Source organism: Lepidochelys olivacea (assembly GCF_965140295.1).
Source record: "Lepidochelys olivacea isolate rLepOli2 genome assembly, chromosome: 24".
NCBI classification, from domain to species: domain Eukaryota; kingdom Metazoa; phylum Chordata; order Testudines; family Cheloniidae; genus Lepidochelys; species Lepidochelys olivacea.
Genome location: NC_140434.1, coordinates 8,901,723 through 8,916,739, shown reverse-complemented (window position 1 = coordinate 8,916,739; position 15,017 = coordinate 8,901,723). Strand labels below are relative to the sequence as shown.

The window sequence follows — 15,017 nt, the reverse complement described above, 5'->3', positions numbered from 1 at the left end:
GTTGCTCCTTCTTCCAAAGTGCATGGACTAGTGTAGCCCCCCAGCCCTGGCTGCTGGCAAGAACAAGGTACTGCATCATTTTTGCTATTGTCCATTTTGTTCCCCTGAATGGCCTTTTTATACATCTGAAATTACTGTTTGCTTGTGGTATTGTAGATGCCCCAAATGAGATCAGGGCCCCATACTGCTGGGTGTAGTACAGACACATCCTAAAAGACAATCCTTGCCCCAAAGGCTTGCAGTCTAAATAGCCAAGGCAGCCAAAAGTTGGGAGGGGAAGTAGAGGCACAAAGACGAAGTGACAGGTTTCAGAGTAGCAGCCGTGTTAGTCTGTATTGGCAAAAAGAACAGGAGGACTTGTGCACATTGTAGGGAGAATGGTCACTTTGGATGAGCTATTACCAGCAGGATAGTGAGTTTGTGTGTGTGGTTTTTGGGAGGGGGGTGAGGGGGTGAGAGAACCTGGATTTGTGCAGGAAATGGCCCAACTTTATTACCATGCACATTGTGTAAAGAGTTGTCACTTTGGATGGGCTATCACCAGCAGGAGAGTGAATTTGTGTGGGGGGGCAGAGGGTGAGAAAACCTGGATTTGTGCTGGAAATGGCCCACCTGATGATCACTTTAGATAAGCTATTACCAGCAGGACAGTGGGGTGGGAGGAGGTATTTTTTCATATTCTCTGTGTATAAATAAAGTCTGCTGCAGTTTCCACGGCATGCATCCGATGAAGTGAGCTGTAGCTCACGAAAGCTCATGCTCAAATAAATGGGTTAGTCTCTAAGGTGCCACAAGTACTCCTTTTCTTTTTGTGGCACCTTAGAGACTAACCCATTTATTTGAGCATAAGCTTTCATGAGCTACAGCTCACTTCATCCGATGAAGATGAAGTGGTTTGCACAAGAAACAACAAATTCTGCATCTTGGCAGGGGGTTAGATTAGACTAGATCACCCTTGCAGTCCCTTCTGTGGTTCTATGTCACACAGCAGGTCAGTGTCAGCTGCTCCCCCCACCGTTAATGGCCCACTTCACCTTGAATGGTCCCTTGAAATACCTGTTAATTATTTATGCTAAACAGTCTGTTCCACCTTGTATTTAGCTGCCATACCCGAAGGGCTTGTCTATATATATGGCACTGTAGAGCTTAGTTAAGAGGGTAGCTGTGTCCATGGGAGAAGCCCTCCTGTACTGTTTACACCAGGAGTTTGGGTCAGTATAACTACATCGCTCAGGGGTGTGGATTGTGTCTATATCACACTGTTGGGTCAACATAAGGCAGTTTATGTCAACCTAACTATAAAAAGAAAAGGAGTACTTGTGGCACCTTAGAGACTAACCAATTTATTTGAGCATGAGCTTTCGTGAGCTACAGCTCACTTCATCAGATGCATACTGTGGAAAGTGTAGAAGATCTTTTCATACACACAAAGCATGAAAAAATACCTCCCCCCACCCCACTCTCCTGCTGGTAATAGCTTATCTAAAGTGATCACTCTCCTTACAATGAGCATGATAATCAAGGTGGGCCATTTCCAGCACAAATCCAGGGTTTAACAAGAACGTCTAAGGGGTGGGGTGGGGTGGGAGGGTTGGAAAAAACAAGGGGAAATAGATTACCTTGCATAATGACTTAGCCACTCCCAGTCTCTATTCAAGCCTAAGTTAATTGTATCCAATTTGCAAATGAATTCCAATTCAGCAGTTTCTCCCTGGAGTCTGGATTTGAAGTTTTTTTGTTGTAATATCGCAACTTTCATGTCTGTAATCGCGTGACCAGAGAGATTGAAGTGTTCTCCGACTGGTTTATGAATGTTATAATTCTTGACATCTGATTTGTGTCCATTTATTCTTTTACCTAGACACTGTCCAGTTTGACCAATGTACATGGCAGAAGAGCATTGCTGGCACATGATGGCATATATCACATTGGTGGATGTGCAGGTGAACGAGCCTCTGATAGTGTGGCTGATGTTATTAGGCCCTGTGATGGTGTCCCCTGAATAGATATGTGGGCACAGTTGGCAAGGCTTTGTTGCAAGGACAGGTTCCTGGGTTAGTGGTTCTGTTGTGTGGTATGTGGTTGCTGGTGAATATTTGCTTCAGGTTGGGGGGCTGTCTGTAGGCAAGGACTGGCCTGTCTCCCAAGATTTGTGAGAGTGTTGGGTCATCCTTCAGGATAGGTTGTAGATCCTTAATAATGCGTTGGAGGGGTTTTAGTTGGGGGCTGAAGGTGACGGCTAGTGGCGTTCTGTTATTTTCTTTGTTGGGCCTGTCCTGGAGTAGGTGACTTCTGGGAACTCTTCTGGCTCTATCAATCTGTTTCTTCACTTCCACAGGTGGGTATTGTAGTTGTAAGAATGCTTGATAGAGATCTTATAGGTGTTTGTCTCTGTCTGAGGAGTTGGAGCACATGCGCTTGTATCGCAGAGCTTGGCTGTAGACAACGGATCGTGTGGTGTGGTCAGGGTGAAAGCTGGAGGCATGTAGGTAGGAATAGCGGTCAGTAGGTTTCCGGTATAGGGTGTGTTTATGTGACCATCGTTTATTAGCACTGTAGTGTCCAGGAAGTGGATCTCTTGTGTGGACTGGACCAGGCTGAGGTTGATGGTGGGATGGAAATTGTTGAAATCATGGTGGAATTCCTCAAGGGCTTCTTTTCCATGGGTCCAGATGATGAAGATGTCATCAATATAGCGCAAGTAGAGTAGGGGCGTTAGGGGACGAGATTGATAGAGCAGACTGATAGATCAGAACAGATTGATAGAGCCAGAAGAGTTCCCAGAAGTCACCTACTACAGGACAGGCCTAACAAAGAAAATAACAGAACGCCACTAGCAGTCACCTTCAGCCCCCAACTAAAACCCCTCCAACGCATTATTAAGGATCTACAACCTATCCTGAAGGATGACCCAACACTCTCACAAAACTTGGGAGACAGGCCAGTCCTTGCCTACAGACAGCCCCCCAACCTGAAGCAAATACTCACCAGCAACCACACACCACACAACAGAACCACTAACCCAGGAACCTATCCTTGCAACAAAGCCCGTTGCGAACTGTGCCCACATATCTATTCAGGGGACACCATCACAGGGCCTAATAACATCAGCCACACTATCAGAGGCTCGTTCACCTGCACATCCACCAATGTGATATATGCCATCATGTGCCAGCAATGCCCCTCTGCCATGTACATTGGTCAAACTGGACAGTGTCTATGTAAAAGAATAAATGGACACAAATCAGATGTCAAGAATTATAACATTCATAAACCAGTCGGAGAACACTTCAATCTCTCTGGTCACGCGATTACAGATATGAAAGTTGCGATATTACAACAAAAAAACTTCAAATCCAGACTCCAGCGAGAAACTGTTGAATTGGAATTCATTTGCAAATTGGATACAATTAACTTAGGCTTGAATAGAGACTGGGAGTGGCTAAGTCATTACGCAAGGTAACCTATTTCCCCTTGTTTTTTCCAACCACCCCCACCCCCCCCTTAGACGTTCTTGTTAAACCCTGGATTTGTGCTGGAAATGGCCCACCTTGATTATCATACACATTGTAAGGAGAGTGATCACTTTAGATAAGCTATTACCAGCAGGAGAGTGGGGTGGGGGGAGGTATTTTTTCATGCTTTGTGTGTATAAAAAGATCTTCTACACTTTCCACAGTATGCATCCGATGAAGTGAGCTGTAGCTCACGAAAGCTTATGCTCAAATAAATTGGTTAGTCTCTAAGGTGCCACAAGTACTCCTTTTCTTTTTGCGAATACAGACTAACACGGCTGTTACTTTGAAACCTGTCAACCTAACTATGTCAGTGTACACACTATAGCCTTGCTCCTTCTGATGTAAGTGCCGTACTACACTGACATCATAACTCCACCTCCAAGAGAGATGTAGGGCTTATGTCAGTGTAGTTAGGGCAACACAGGATTACTTACATCAGTAGTTGGCTGTCTTGTCAATTTCACGGCTCTTCAGCTGGGCAGCTGCCTGGTCTCCTTTCCAAGCTGGGCTGCCACTCAGCCTCTCAGGCTCTCAGCTTCAGCTGCCTCCCCATACCCTCCTAGGGAGGTCTGCTGCCCCCCTGAGTCCCAACAGCCTGGCTGCCCTGCCCCAGGCTCTCAGTTCCTGTCCCATCCAGATGCAATTTACTGCGGTGGCTGTAAATTGACCTAACCTAGGTCAATTTAAGATTGTAGTGTAGACATGCCCTCATGAGCAACACAGTTATACCAACGTTAAGTCTGTGGTGTAGACGAAACCTGAGTAAGTTTCCCAGCCCTGAAGAAAAGCTCTAGGTCGCTCAAGAGCTTGTCTCTTTCACCAACAGAAGTTGGGCCAATCAGAGATATCACCTCACCCACCTTGTCTTGTGCATGCTGTACTTGTCGTACATGCAGTGGGGTGTGCAGGGGGTGTTCAGCAAACAGTGCACAACCCACCAGTTAATCTTTTTTAAAAATCTCATTTTGGGGCCAGTTTCATTGTTTTTAGGGGCTGGGTCTGCCTGATTGTTGGACTTTTTGACGGGGACTCTGCTTTAGGTGGGGAGCAGGAACTGACATCTGAGGTGAACAGGGCCCTGAGGCTACCATCACCCCAGCCTGGCGGAGTGCTCTATGGCTGTCGCTGCTGAACTCACTTCCTGTCTGCAGGGGTGGGAGAGTTTGAGACAGGAAGTTGGGGGCCTTGAAGGTATGGGCCAACTGAAAGTCTGCTGAGCCTGGCCCTTTGCAAGCCATGTGTCACCACAGCTCCTCACATCTCCCAGAATCCTCTGCTCTCCAGCTCCCAGAATCCTTCGTGCCTCAACTCCCAGAATCCTCGGCTCTTCTGCTCCCAGAATCCTTTGTGCCCCAGCTCCCAGAATCCCCTGCACCTGAATATTTTGTGCCCCCAGTTCCCAGAATTCTCTGCTCTCCTGCTCCCAGACTCCCTTGCCCTTCCTAGGATGGCAGCAGCCAATGCAATCACTGGAGGACTGTTTACAATTAAAAGGGTGTGGCCGAAGGGGATGGGTTTGCGAGGACATTGGGTCTCAGCCAATCAGCAGTGCTAGCAGCTGGGTCTGGCCTTCTCATAGGTGGGGAGGAGCTGCAATCGGTGCAGGCTGTAGCCAATGAGGAAGTGAGCAAGGGGTAAGGCAGGCAATGGCCACGGCATCCAATAAAATGTGAGGGGTTAGTCCTGATTGACATGCCCCTCACCCAATAGAGACGACAGTGGATAGGGACTCATCTGAGTGGCAGCTGTGTTCGCCAATTGGACTAAGAGGTTGGGAGGAGCGTTTTGAGTGACAGGCTTTCAAGCCAATTGAAAGGGCAGAGAGTGAGGGAACCATCTCCATGGCAGCCAATGGGCCTGGGCGTGGAAGGAGGCCATTCCTGAGGTACATTCCGCTAGTCCTTGGGGTTTGGGGTCGGGAGATTGCCAGACCCCCCAGCTAACGGGGATTGTCCTCAACCAATCGGCCTAGGGAGTAGGCGGGTCATCCAGTTGAGTATGCGGGTCCCCAGTATAAGGATATGCAGTTGGGGGTCCTCTTGATTGTCAGGCTGTGCTGATCAATAGAGGCGAGGATTAGCCCTTGTGTGACAGCCATGCCAGCCAACGAGGCTCAGAGTGGGCGGAGCAGAGCTAATTGACAGGTTTCCCAGCTAATGGAGAACGAGATAGTGGCTGCAGCCGCGGAGCCAGAGACCAATGGGATATGATGTAGGCGGGGGTAAGCCTTTGAATGGCAGAAGCGGCCATCAATGGGAACAGGGCAGGGTAGGCGGGTCTGCCTCGGAGGTGCTTGTTTCCCAACCAATGGGAAATGAGATAAGAGGGGTAAGCCCTTGAGTGACAGACAAAGTAACCAATGGAAAGGGAGGAGGGCGGGAACAGCCCCTGAGTGCCAGGCCCACCTGCCAATGGGGTCGGTGTAAGGGGGAGCGAGCCCCAGCGGGCAGGGGGCGGGGGGAGGAGGGTGAAGCAGGAAGTGGCTGAGAAGCAGCTGGAGCCGGAGAGGGGCCTTGGGGCTGGGATCGGAGCCGCGCCCCCGCCCGCTTCTACTGGAGCTGGGGCCGGGACCCTCCCCCGCAGCGCCCGGCCAGCCGGGGCGGAGCCGCCGCAGCAGCCGCCTGAGCCCAGGGGCCAGCCGGTAAATACCCCCCGCCTGCCCCTGCGCTGGCGCCCCGCCCCCTGCCGAGCCCCCCCGGCCCGGCCGAGCCCCCCCGCTACGCTGCGGAGCCACCGCAGCCCCCCCCTCCGCCGGCCGAGCCCCCCCGCGATTCTCGCCGGCCCTGGAGCAGGGGGGCTCCCACCCCAATTCCTGGGGGGGACCCCGTTAAATGCAGGCGGTGAATGAGGGGGAAATCTTATTGTGGGCCCCCCCAATTCATGGGGGGGTCTCCCCGCCCCCCAGCGCGTGGGGAGTAAGGGGGAGGGGTGTTTCTCTACCCCCCAAAAGGGGAAGGGAAATAAAGGGGTCTCCTTAGGGCCCCCCCGATTCCCCGGGGAGAGGTGTGAATAAGAGAGTCCCCCAAATGGGGAAAATAAAAAAGAGGTCTCAAGGCCCCCCCGGGTTCTTAGGGGTCTCTCTAGGTACCCCCAGACATGGGGAGTGAATAAGAGGCTCTGGTGCCCCTTCGTTTCCTGGGGAGGAGGGTGTGAATAAGGTGGCGTGTCTCTCTGGTCCTCCTCAAATATGGAGATGGTGAACAAGAGGGTTTTATGGGTTTCCTCCCCAAATCGTGGGGAGGAATATGTCACTAAGGTCGGTCTCTAGGTGCCCCCAAATGGGGACATGAATAATGGGGGTTTTGTGGGACTCCCCAATTCCTGGGATCTCCCTGGGCTCCCCAGTGCCTGGGGAGGGTTGTTTGAATAAAGGGGTATTTCTCTGGGACCCTGGACTATTGAGAAGGTGACTAAAGGGTGATGTCATTATGGATCACCAATTTATGGAGAGTGAATTCTGGATTCGAGGTGTCCTCTGCCCCCCAGCTCCGTGGGAGCAAATAGGAGTTCTCTGGCACTAAGGGACTGCCTCCTCTGTGGCCACCCCCTGAGCTCTTGTGGGTATCTCACTAGAAAGCCCCTCAAACTCCTGAAGTGGAAACAAGAAGTGGGGTAGATGGTCCTGCTCTGAGACCCTTTTATTTCCTAAACTCTGTGTGTGGAGTGTGTGAATACAAGGTAATGGAGGATCAGGGTTGAACCTTGTGGGGAGGGGGATGGGTTCTGCAAGGAAGTTGTGTACAGTATTAAAATGTAACTGTTACAGTCTGCTACAGTCTATCCTGGGCTTCGGTCACTTCCTTTTGAGGCCTCTTGGCTTTTGTTTGTGACGAGGAAGGGTTGTTAGACAGCCTGGGCGTTTGGTGGTTTGCTTCAGACCAGTTACTGCCTCCTGGGCATCTTCCCCCTGAAAGCCTCTTCTTTGCTAGTCTATGTCTCTGTGGAATCATTTTGCAGGGCAGTCTTGTGGTTCTGTAAAATTAAGTTGTTTGTGGGAAGATGATCAGGTTTTTAAACAGAATTAATTCTCTCTGTAGTGAACTGTGGGGTGTAAGTAAGATCTGCTTTCCTCTGATGTTTAGGTTGTATCTGATCTAAGCAGTGTCCCAGGATTTAACCTGTGTCATCAGCGACTGCTGGCCCTGTCTGTTCTTTGAGTGTGTGAAAAATTGCCTGTCTATTCTATAATACAGTCCCACTGTTGTTAGCATAGATCAGATGTGCAGGGGTTTTTACCACTGTCTTCCTATTCTGGTGTAGAGGACAGTGGTATAAACACCAGTGAGCTATACCTGTGCTTTCACCTTTGGCCTTAATCCTGCAGTCTCAGCTGTGTATGAGGGCCCTTACTTTTGCATGGAGACCAAGTGAAACCTGTAGGGCTCTGCAAAGATTCAGGTGTCTGCCTGCAGCTGATTGTAGCATCAGGCTCTTTGTTAGCAATGGTGGAAGCATTTCAGAAAATCACCCAAATAGCGGGTTTTTCTGATGCTGATGTGTTGTTCCTTTTAGGGGCCTAATTTTGTGCGGTGCAGGTCTTGCATTGTTCGTTCAGCATTTTGCAAGGACGGAGACCTTATACAGTTTCCTTGATCTCATCCATCTCTGATTTCTGAAATTCTTCTAGGTCATCTATTTTAATCTCTGTTATTGCTAATGTAAAATCGTCCCTTTCAATATGTTTTGCAGGCTTTAATTTATTTGTACTGGAAATCATCTAAACATACTTTTGGATACTGTAAAAATATTAATGTACTAATAGAAGCTGTGTGCATTTATGGCACAGGGTCACTGGTGTGTGGGTCTAGAGTGAGAGAACTACGTATCTCCTTCCTTTTCCCTCTTGGCATTGCAGTATATGTGTAAGATCATCTGTTTCCAGTGTTGGAATGAAAGGAGAGATCCTGGCTGAGTTTGAAACATACATTGTAAAACTTAATGTGGTGAAAATAGCATGAAATTCTGTTGGCATAAAGATAACAGTGGGGTCCTCTAGAAATCTCAGAACATCAATTTAGGTGCTGTATTTGGCACCAGATGAGCTGGTGAGGGTATGTTAGAAATGCACCAGTAGATGGTAATGGGGTTTGCAGACTTCCAGGTCTGGGAAGTCTCCGTTGCTTCGTGGTTAAAACATTGAAATACAAGGGGGTTCAATTGCTGACTCTATCATTGACCCTCTGGTAAGTCGCTTCATCTCTTTGTGCCTCAATTTCCCATCTGGAAAATGGGGATATTTCCTTTCCTCCCACCTTTTGTCTTGCTTGGATTGCAGGCTCTTTGGGGTAGCTTCTGTCTCATACCACGTGTATATAGAACGCTTAGCAAAGTGGTGATTGAAGTCTCTAGGCCACTACTGGAGAAGAATGTAATAAAACACATTGCTTCATAAAACAACAAATGTTCATTTTAACCTGTTTGTGCTGTTCTGGTGGCTTGGTTCAGTAGCTACGCTGGCGTTGCCTTACTCGCCAAACAGCATTGCCTAGAGGTACTAGAAGCAGTAGCTTTTCTTCCTTGCTCTGCCAGGAAAATCGGGCCTTAGCTGCACTGGGGAATTGTCTCAATGCCTGCTGCATGTGTGGCAATGTCAGGCTGAGGTGCGACTTGCCTCTGTGCAACTTGACGGCTGGCTAAATGAGCGCAAATGCAAATTATAGCTTGACGCAGCTTCCCCTGTCTACACCTGTGCAGTAGCATCAGTGCTAACCCCTGATGTGTGAAATCAGGGCACGTTCCTAGAGTAGACAAGTCCCGGCACTGTGACCTTGGGGTAAGTCAGTTCTAGATTCCGGGCCTTAGTTCCCGACCTGTAAAATGGAAACAATACTGGGGGTGGGAGTTGTAATGCTTAGTGCTTGCATAGATCTCAGTGAATTATCCAAATGAGGACACCGTGTAGGCCTTGTCTATGCCAGGAGTGCTTTGCCAGTGTAGGTATACTGGTGTACTAAACCAGCAAAGTGCTCTTAGTGCGTTCAAAGTTTATACCAGCAAAACTGCACTCGTAGCTTATTCCAGCCCCCAGAGTGAAATACGCTACCCTGGCAAACAAGCTGTATCTCCACTAGTGCTGGGCTGCCAGCGTAGCTTTATCAGTCCGAGATCTCACTCTTCACACCCCTGGCTGACCGAGCTACGCTGGCAGAACCCTTTAGGGTAGACGCTGCCCCGAGTGCAGAGTATACGCCGCAAAGTATTGCCCCATGGGATCTCTTTTTCCACCTCAGGCTGCCCATTACTCAGACTCTGTAGGGTTTTGTTTTGTTTAACAGAATCACTTCTTTCACCTCGTGTTGATGTTGAGACCAGTTTGTGTTAAAAACAACCTCAACAAAAGCCTGCCAATGTTTAAAAACTTCATTTTCCAGGCTGGCCAAATTCTAAGCAGCCCTGGATCTAAGCCACCACTTGTTTGTTTGGTGTCTCCAGAAATTAGCAGATGGTAGAGACTTAATTCTGTTAAACCTATGGGAATTTAATCACTAACCAGCCTCTAGTCAGGTTTTATGTCTTCTCCCCTGCAAGGGCAGCTGTGATCTGCTAGTAGATGGAGTACAGGACTGCAAGTCAGGTTCTCATTTCAATTTATTGCTGTCTTGCGTTGTTCCCTGGATTCCCTGCTTGCTCCATGGGGAGAATGGAACTTACCCAAGCTTCGTACAACAGTTCTAAGTATTATAAAATGGTTCATGTTGGAATTCTTAGAACACCTGCATCAGTAGTTAATTTCCTGGGGTGGAATCTGTACGCTGGGTGTGGATCCAGGAAAAACAGTGTTGTCTACTGATGGGCGAAGGGGACTGGGCATCAGGACCGCTGGGTTCCACTCCTAGATTTGGTTTCAGAAGTTGGAGTGATTTTTTTAAAGTGTGCTGCCATTGGGAGCTCTCGTCAGTTTTTAAAAATAAGCTAAGATGATTTCAGGGATTATATCTGCCCCTCGGTCCTCCTGTCAGCTGTTACAGCCACACTTCCTTATTTCTTTATTTTTAAATATTGTTCTCTCCTCTCTCGCCTTCCCACAGCAGCACCTACACAAGCAAAAGGGGAAATTGTGCCTAGTTTTCCTGTTAATCCTGTATAATCAGAATGCTTATTAACACACAGGGGGAAAAGCACAAACAAGTGCTGTTAAATGCACAAAGGAAACACCTGGAAAAACAGAGGGATTTTGTTACTTATTTCTTACCGTGATCTTAAGTCTGGCTTGTTTAAAAAAAGTAGCAGGTACAAAATCTTCAGGCAGGCATATGTTTAGCTTCGGTCCTTTTCTGGTCCCGATCACTGTTGAGAAGCCGTTTGTGTCTGCAGAGGTGTCCCTCTAACTAGAGGCCTGTAACATAGTTGCTTTTCCTCCACAGAGTTCAAAGCGCCTTACAGCGATCGAAGAGTATTGTTGTTCCCATTTCGCAGATGGGGGAAATGGAGGCACAGAGAGGGGAAGTGGCTTAGCTTTGGTCAGAATAAATGGGGCTCCACTTGGTCTGAGATGGTTGTAAGCTGGGTTAGCTGTATCTTTCTGATGAGTGAGGCTGTTAGGAAAGGCCCGTGTTGAGGCACCTGCGCAGGTGAGTAACCGAGTAGGGTGGAATCTTCCCATCTGTCACGGCGCAATGTTAAAAGAGCTGTCTGCTAGTGAAGGGACTGGGGACTAGGATTCCTGGGTTCTCTTCCTAGCCTCTGTCTTGACTCGCTGTGTGACCTTAAGTAAGTCACTTCCGCCTCTCGCAGCCTCCATTTCTCCGTCTGTAAAGAGGGTTGTGAAACTTAATTCCTGGGCTCCTTGGATGATGGGCAAAGCATTAGATGCTGCAGATCTCGATTCCTTGAGCAGAGATGCTGATGGGCTGCAGGGTTGAATGAAAGGACCTGGAAACACAGGAGAACAGTAATTATAATGAGCGAGCCCCCTGGCTCCTTCCTCCAAAAACACTCCCGTGGCCCTGTAAGGTAATTTAGCCTTGACCATTAGCTCTGCCTTGAAATCCTGAGTGTGGCTGAGAGTTCATGGCCAGCAGAAGGTGTTGCATCATTGTCAGCTTTGCAGATGGAATGCCTCTGTTTATCCTCTGCCCGTCTGCCTCTGCTCGATCTGGAGGGGCCACCCCTATGCGAGAAAGAGTTTAACCCCTCTGGCCTGTTCAGTCCTCACCCTCTCTGCTGAATCTGCCAACAGGGGGGCCAGTTAGCGCCAGAAGTGCTTGCGACATGGATCCCCGTTCACTAGGAGCGGGACTGCGATTTGGCCGTACGCATTCCACGCAGGCTGCTGAGCAGCCGGGAGAGAGTGACAGCCAAGAGCTCGACCTGCAGTGTCTACACGGGCCCTGCGTCACCTTAACTACGCTGACATAAGGCCTACGCCCCTTGTGGAGGCGGAGTTGTGATGTCGGTGTGTAGGGCACTGACATCGATGGGAGCAAGGCTGTTGTACGTACGCTGACGTAATTAGGTCGATGTAAGGTGCTTTACATCGACCTAACTCTGTAGTGTAGACCAAGCCTCTCCTAGCTGATACAGCTGTGCCAGCAAAATGTTGTGGTGTGATTAGGCTCAAGAGACAAACTGTACCAGCAAAAGCAGGTTTATGCTGCTATAAGTGTGTCTACACTAGGGCTTGTACTGGCATAGCTGTGTTAGCAAAAAAAATCACACCCCTGGTCGGCATAGCTATGCTGGTCTATGTTTTAGGCCTAAATCAGACTGTAGACCAGTGATACTCGGACTGAGCCGCAGGTGGCTCTTCAATGGGTCTCCTGCAGCTCTTTGCAGCACATGTTAAAAGGCTGTGTGATTTAATTCTCAACCAGTCTAAGTTACCAACCAATCAGGATGCGTTTACTGGGTTGTTAACCAATTGTAGTCGATAAAATAATACTTGGTCCGAATTTTATTTATTTATATATGGGTAACGTTGATCACTAATTTGGCTCCAGAACCACTGAGGTCTGAGTATCACCGTGTTAAACTGTGTCTATACTACAGACTTCTGCCGGCCCAGCTATGTGGGCTGTGAAGAGGTGGGATCCCTGACCAGCATGGCGCTGTCAGCAGAAGCCCGTAGAGCCTAGTGTGCACACAGCTATGCTCTTACTGGTATGGCTTGTTTTCCTTGTGGTGGGTGGATTTACTATACCGGAAACTGACCAGAATACCTCTACACGTGGCCATTTTAATTTCAGAATAGCTTTCATGCTTTAAATGGACACCCTACCTTATTCCAGAATAATGTCCCCATGTACACAAGCCCCTCTGTCTGGTCTCCATGCAGGCCAGCCAACTGTATTCAGATTCTGCCTCACAGGGGAGTGGCCTTTGAAAGTCCTTACAAGTTTTAGGCCTGGGCTGCTCTTAGGTTGCCATAGCTCCGGCGCTCCGGAGTGTGAAGATTCCAGACCCCCGAGCGCGGGAGCAAAGCCAGCCTAACCCCTGCTGTCGCCTTAGCTACAACCGCTCGGGGAGGTGGTGTAGGCTGTCAACTTCCATTGCTGTAGGGTGCGTGTCTGTGCTGGGGGGAGCTGCACAAAGAGACTAGCATAATGGCCAAGTTCCAATCACTCACCCCTGCCTGGGGAGGGAGGGGGAAACAACCCTGGATGGCTTCAAACGTCCAATCAATAGGTGTGGCTGAGTACTGTTTCCTACCTGGCCCCCTGGAGAGGTGAAAGGAGCCGTCCCTGAGCACTCCAGAGACAGGAAGGCATGAGGGCAGGGAATAGATAAGGGTCCATTTCCCAAGATAAATGGACACAAGGGAACTGATTCTATGAAGTACCAGGTTGTCCTTGCTGAGCGAGTGGCCAGCCATGAATTCCACCAGGGTAAATTAATAATTTTCTGTAACTGATGCTGTGGAGAGGCCAAGCTACACCTCGCAGGGTTTTAGATGTTAGCTGCTGCTTTTATTTCTTCTTGGCTGTGCTGTAAAACACCCCTATCCAGAATGAATCCGGTGGGAGGTTGGAATTCTGACCAGACCGTTCTTGGGGAGAACTGTGGTTACCTGTCCTCCTTCCTGCCTCAGTTGCTGATGTGGAGACAGGGTGTTCCAAGGACAGTAGGGAAAAGAGCAACCCCACCAAAATCATGCAAGTGCCGGGTGGCAGTAGGCTCGACGTCAGAAGGGACAAAGACGTTAATCTTGGCTAGCTGCACAGCAGGTGGAGAACAGGGGAGGAATTAGGAGAAATTCAGAGAAAACAGCGAGGTTGTGGTAGAGGGGTTCAGGGGACGTGTCTCAGATGGCAGGAGATGCACAGGAGAAGGCTGTTGCACCAACAAAGGGTAGATTATGGCTAGGCAAACAGGGAGGAGCATAGAGAGAGTGGATCAGAGTGGTTAGCTGGTGCTAATCTACAGAGGGATTTAAAACCAAGGCGGAAAAGGCTCCTGAAACGAATCTGGAGCTGGTCCAGATACCAGAGGAAGGGAGTGAACGTGCCCCTGTTGCCCTGTCTGGGTGAGGTCAGCAGCAGCACGTGCTGGGGTCTGCAGAGCTGGGACTCTGAGGAGCGCTCGGTCGCTTGCCCATCTGCTGGGAGGCGCACCAGCACATTAGGTGCGGCCTTGAGGCATTCCTTACAAACAGTCCCTTGTCAGACAGTCGCTTATCTGATCATCTCCATGTCAGGAAACCGTTTCAACAATAACAGACTTTGTTGGGAGCCATGTATGCTTATGTTCTGTAAGCTACAAACGCCCAGAGATTCAGGGCAAATGTAGCAATGTCCTTGCCACTGACTTGGATCCTGTACCCCCCAAATGCTCCTCAACTGGGTCCCCTTGCTGGCCATTTTTGTAGCTTGGCTTTGGAAACACCTGGGGATGGAGACTTTCCACCACTTGAAAAACCATCTTTGAAGCCCTCCTAGCCCTGCCCCAAACAGCCCCCCTCCAGCATACAGAGAGAGCTCAGTTCTGATCTGTTCATGCTGTTCTGACACCTTCTCCTCTGGGGCTGATCCTTTCCTCATTTGGTCTCAGCCCAGGGGTGAGCTTTTTGTGGAAAGCTCAGTGTGTCTCTCCGGGTCTGTTTCATTTGTTGGGAGGTGGCGGGGGAGACCTCACTGGAAATGACCACGTGGATCAGCAGTAGCCAATGAAACAGCTGATAGTCATACTTGGCACATGGAAATCACGCCTCACAGAGCAGGTGCCCAGCGTCTTTTAAGGGCGACAATTCGATTATGAATTTTGTATTGAGTTAGCAGCAAGAGCTTCACCCTCTGCTTTGTCATGGTTGGGGACAGGACCTGACGATATCTTTTGGGCTTGATTTATTGGGTAGCTGGGGCCAGAGAGTACAAGAAACTGATTTGGAACACAGAGCAAGGAGTCAGGATTCCTGGGTTCTGTTTGGAGTGTTGCTATTTGCTTGCCATGTGTCCTTTGTCACATCACCATGCCTCAGTTTCCCCATCTATGAAATGGGAATGATTCTTCCCTATCTCTCAGGGTTGAGGCTTTCATCCCTTAATGCCTATAAGGGGTTTGAGC

General features: G+C 49.2%; 2 protein-coding genes across 5 annotated transcripts in view; one reads left to right on the top strand and one right to left on the bottom strand.

The window, feature by feature from the left end:
* The window catches only part of LOC311512714 (uncharacterized protein), a 28,946-nt gene extending 17,178 nt beyond the window's left edge, over positions 1-11,768 (bottom strand). The window contains exons 1-2 of one of the 2 annotated variants that reach the window (XM_084614048.1): positions 11,488-11,768; positions 10,711-11,390 (exon numbers count right to left, since the gene is read on the bottom strand). The gene's annotated coding sequence lies outside the window, so the exon portion shown is untranslated. Of the gene's footprint in view, positions 1-10,710 lie in introns of both variants that reach the window. The other variant, XM_084614047.1, reaches the window with a different exon arrangement.
* The window catches only part of ZNF687 (zinc finger protein 687), a 50,823-nt gene continuing 41,180 nt past the window's right edge, over positions 5,375-15,017 (top strand). Inside the window, exon 1 of one of the 3 annotated variants that reach the window (XM_084614042.1) lies at positions 5,375-5,403. The gene's annotated coding sequence lies outside the window, so the exon portion shown is untranslated. Of the gene's footprint in view, positions 5,404-5,976; positions 6,160-6,955; positions 7,197-15,017 lie in introns of those variants that run through there. The other 2 variants (XM_084614039.1, XM_084614041.1) reach the window with 2 other exon arrangements.